Source organism: Dendroctonus ponderosae, unplaced genomic scaffold (assembly GCF_020466585.1).
Source record: "Dendroctonus ponderosae isolate FM_Combo_2020 unplaced genomic scaffold, Dpon_F_20191213v2 Dpon_F_20191213_3, whole genome shotgun sequence".
NCBI lineage: Eukaryota > Metazoa > Arthropoda > Insecta > Coleoptera > Curculionidae > Dendroctonus > Dendroctonus ponderosae.
In genome coordinates this window covers 12,298,319-12,303,427 of record NW_026018508.1, presented here as the reverse complement: position 1 = coordinate 12,303,427, position 5,109 = coordinate 12,298,319, and the positions used below count along the sequence as shown (strand labels likewise).

At 34.7% G+C, this 5,109-nt stretch overlaps 1 protein-coding gene across 1 annotated transcript in view; it reads right to left on the bottom strand.

Annotated features, from left to right (window-relative positions):
• LOC109537409 (zinc finger protein chinmo) overlaps nucleotides 1-4,809 on the bottom strand; it is a 75,448-nt gene extending 70,639 nt beyond the window's left edge. Inside the window, exon 1 of the mRNA XM_019904125.2 lies at nucleotides 4,785-4,809. The gene's annotated coding sequence lies outside the window, so the exon portion shown is untranslated. The remainder of the gene's footprint in view (nucleotides 1-4,784) is intronic.
• Between the last annotated feature and the right edge of the window lie 300 nt (nucleotides 4,810-5,109).

Here is a 5,109-nt window from a genome sequence, read left to right as displayed (position 1 = left end):
CCTACGAAAGAGTGGATGCTGACGCAAATTCGACGGATTTATTATGAATGTTTATAAAGCTCACAAATGACTTTCAAACTAATTTCTTAGCGAAGAATTATAGGGTTTATTAAAAATGCATGAATACATGATGAAAGCCAATCACGTACAAGCAATAGAAAGAGAACAGCATAAAAATACTGAATAAAATACTCTCAAATCCACTTCAAGGGTTCCAACAGATTTGCTAAACAACATTTCTGGGGCTGAAAAACTTTTCAAGCATGTACAGGGTGTTTTCCCATAAGTTGACAGCCTCTTTAGATAATTTACTTGAAACAATGATAAAATAAATGAAAAAGTTGTTACTATTACTCAGATTTTCGAAATTAGAAATCAAAATTAAAGATATAAATGTAAAATTTAACAGAATCACTTTTTTTTCATATCGAAAACTGTTTGAAAGTATGGGTTATGATTCACATTGATTATGAACCTAAGGACATCCACTGTTCTAAGGTGTAAATCATCAAAATTTGTATCTAGACTTTCATACACTATATAAGAATCAATGGGGATTAAATCGGGGCAATTAGGGGGCCATGGGATCAAACCAGCTCGTCCACTCCAGATATGAAATATTTCGTTTAAAGAAACTGTTGTCTTGCGAACGTTGTGGGGTGAATAAGATAGTTAATTTTTAATTTTCATTAACAAATGTTGTTCGGTTTTTTCTTCTAATAGTTTGAAGTTAGCCAAATCGCCTTTTTCACTCTTTGATGGGTTTGAAGATGTTTTTCATTATATTCTTATACGACATATTTACTAATATTGTAAAAAGTGTTCTCAATCTCAAAATCTCAGTCGAGTATTGCGATTATAACACTATTTGGATTTCTTGCTATTAATAATTTTTGAAACGCAATATAAAGAAGGGAGATAAATGAAATCTAGGCATTATAACTATTTCTGAAGTAAAGAAAAAAAAATCTTGTCTATCTTATCCTTTGAAATTTACGTCTTTCAAGTATTTATTTTAACTTGAGGTTTGGAAAACTTCGCAAAAACGAACAACTTTAGTAATTACCACTTTTCATATTTTTTTAAATAGGTGATATAAGTGGTCTGTATGACACTACTGGAAAACGTATTCTTTAAGCAAAATTGTGCAACTTTCTTCTCTTATAAGACTGCATTTATTCTTATTGTGTGTTTCACAAGCATTTTATTAACAAGTTCCTTGATGGTTTTTGCATAGTTTTTTCCAATCAAGCACATTTTTATAAAACACTTTTAGGTCAAGTCATCAATTGCATTTTTTCGGGATTTAAAACTGAAAGTTCCAAGCTGTAGAGAATGCATTATACCTGCTAATACCACACTAGCCCATTTCTGCCTAAATCGACCCGAATATCACCGAGCACAGCAAGTCAATTTGCAATTTTCTCGTTTCTTCACCCTCAGCTCATAAAATGTCAATTATTCGAGGCATCCAGCGCAATGTTCTTCCTTATTATTCTTTGCTGAATTTTTCCTTGGATTTTCTTTTTGCTTTGCATTTGGGACCATCGATAATCGGAAAACCGTTTGCAAGGAATCTAGGGAATTTTAATTAGCTCGAGCATGAGCGCAACTTTACATTTCCAATGCAGACGCTAGAAAGGGCTTTCATGTATTGATTGAGTGCACACACCAAAGCCCTAATGTAGTTTTCAGATATTCTCCGGTCCAGTTGCACAAACTCCAAACCTTGCCTATTCCCACTGGACTTTCATTTAACATTTAATTGTGCATTACGTTATGCACCCCTTTCGCCCATAATTCCGGTAAATACAACAGATTCATTTTAAGCGTCCTAGTTTCGCTTGAAAGGGGATTCATGGAAGGGTGGAAACCGTGATGGTGCAAACGGCATTTCTACGGATGCGATCCCTCCATGTGCTCTTTGTCTATTATACGGCAGAGTCAATGAAGTTAATCAATACCGCCTGGCAAATTTGTATGCTGCGTTTTGCGGTTTCGGTGTCCAAATTTCACTTCACACTCACATTGTGCACATTCTTTCTACCTTCTTTCTACCAACAAGTACTTTGATTAATTCTGTGGATTCGAGCAATATTCACTCAAGTTCCTGTATTATTATTTTTTGTCTATTATTTATTTAATTTGGAGGTAATGCCGTTAAATTTGAATGGAAGAATCCGAACGCTCCTTGAAGCTTAAAAAAATTCTTGTTTGCGTGTAAATCTTTCCAGACTTATAAAGTCTGATCCTGTAATATGCAAAATAACATTTTCGATAGTTTGAGGAAACTTTTATTTCCTCTTGTAAAATGTAAAAAGTAAACCCAACTATCTATTTGTTCCTGCAATAGTCATTTTAGTGCTTTTGCTTTAAAAATAAATTTAATCATATACAAATACACATGAAATTAAAAAATGTATAAAAATTAAAAATATGATGACATTTTACTTCTATGCATCGTAACATCCGAGGGGTGCATTTAAAATAGCTGATGTCAAGGTAAAATGACCAAAATTTGCATATTTGAGGTGGACAATGGACCAAACCTGTTGTAAAAAAAGTTGATTTACATACAGTACTGAACTGTTTCGGTTCTCGTCGCTCCTAAGATGCATTTAACAGATCAGATGTGCATATTTTTTAACTGCATCTATAGGGTGGACCAGAATATTAAAATGCCTCAAAAAATATAATTATGAACTTTAATAGCGCCCTAATTGAGCGGATTTTCTTCCATATACACGTGTCACCAATTTTTAGAATATAAAGAATTGAGTTTGTTAAATTAGTAAAGCTGTTGAAGGATTGCCTGTGATTTAATGCCAAATTTCACATATTGAACATCTAAAATTTTGGATTTTAAGTATTGGACTATTGTAGCGTCATTTTGCAGCCACATTCTGTTTTTTACTCCCAATAGCCGATTTATTGTAGAATCATACCAATTTTGAGCTCAACCACTTAGGTATTTAAAAAACAGCCAAACCGTACAAGCCTTCCACAAAAGCATGGCTTAAAACCGTTTAATTCACTTGCAATCGACTGTGAGTTTATTTATCATACGAGTTCTGAGCGTTTCAACAATTTTTTCTATGTCATCCATACCAAACAATAATTTTTTTTGGGAAAAAATGTGCTCAAAAGTTTAAAATCCCAAACGTAAAGAGGAACAGCCAAATAAATTGTTAGAGAGAGGTTTTTACGCTCAACATTGACTGAGCACGAAAGCTCATCCACTATACTATTTCTGAGCCCCAAGGCATTTTATGACCGATTTGTTTAAAGATCATTCTGGGTTCTGCGGAATAAGTATGTGACTTAGTTTTTTTTGCAAAAGTTATTTCGATCAAAATCCTCCAAATGAGGTAACTTCACTTAAAGTCGGCTTTTCCGCCGATTTACCACACGGTTTCTGAGCCACCAAGACATTTTATGACTTTGTTTTAAAATTTGTCTGTTTCTCGAGTTTGTTCTCTGTCTCGCAAATGTTCAAGTTGAAATTGTCGATTCAATTTTCCCATCAATAGCAATTTATTGTAAATATGTAGAGGTGAAAAAGCACGAAAGGTTGCAGAAAACGAAATATGCACTGGAAAATTCTCAAATCCAATGTTTTTTCCTCCAATAAAAATGAAAATTATGGGAAAAACTGGTCAAAAAGTGATTTTTATACGAAGTGTGACTCTAAAGTAAAAAAATTTGGTTATTGGCAAATAATTAAATTTGTGAATATGCGTTAAGGGTTTTCGTATTAATCTAGTATGCGAAAAAGCTTTTAAAAATTAAAAAGTACCTTTGCTATTTATAAATACCCATAATTTGTTGTTAGTTTGATGAACTTTTATGTTAATTTTCAAAGGCCATATAATAATATCCATTCTGAGCTCTGCAGAATAAGCGACCGTAAGTCTTTTGTTTTGAAAAGTTATATTTAAAAAATGCTCAAAACGGTGCTACTACTCGAAAAATCGTCTGTTTCGGAGATTTATCACACGATTCCTAAGCGCATTAAAGAAATTCTTTGACTATTCCGTAAATACGAAACGAGGATATTTTTCTGAGCACTTTCTGTGTCTTGGTGGTGGGAAATATTTCTTTCATGGTCAAAAAGTCCAAACTTTACGAATAAGTATTCGAGTATTTGCATTAGAAGTCAGCTTTACGGCTCATCCTCAGTACTATTTCTGAGCGGTAGAGTTTGGAAGCAAGAAAAAACGTCAGGTGCAGGTTTTTGCGCTAGCAATCGTAAATTTTGCTCCTTTTTCGTACTATTTCTGTTCGTTTATGTTAGTCTATGACTTTGTTATCATCATCAAAAAGAAAACTCCAAATAATTGTTTCTTGACTTTAGACAGATCTGTTGCATTTGCAAGTTCAATTTTCATTTCAATAGCAATTTGTTTGCAAAGCCATTCGTATAAGTGGAGTAATGGCATTTTTATTTCATGAAAAATGAAGCAGAGAACCGAAATGAATTAAACCCTCTGAATAAATTTGAAAAATCAATAGCAGGAGCAATTGCATGCAACTTGCAATTCGCAAAATCAATGTCTTTGTCCTCCAGCGAAAGCGAAAGTGACGAGGGAAACTGGGGCGACAGGCGATTTTCTTCAAAAAGCAACAGCTTGACTTCATGAAGCAAAAAAGCGCTCAATGTTCAACAAATTGCTGTTTAAACAGACAGTAGATAAAGTGAAAACCCAGGAAAAACTTGAAAAAGTACCCTAAAGTGGGGGTGAATAAAAACGCATAAAAAGACACTTGTAAATTAGGTCACCTACCTTAAAAGATGCACCTCGTCCTTCCGGTCTCTGGATCACGATTTCCTCTACCTCCCCATGGATGCACGGCCAACTTCAAGGTACAATCCGCGCCGCCGGAATTACATCCCTAAACTACGGTATCACAATTATCACAACATGGACAAGCGAATCCGGAATGGACAAGGAACCAGGACAGCTCAGAAGTGCATTTCTCGGAAAACAATCAATTTTAGTGTGTAGTGTAGTTGGGCCGATGGTCTTGCACCTATTCGGCGCATGTCCGATGGCGCCCCTTGATCACCTTGTAGTGCGACGGACGAGCGTCGCTTTTTGCAGAGAGGGT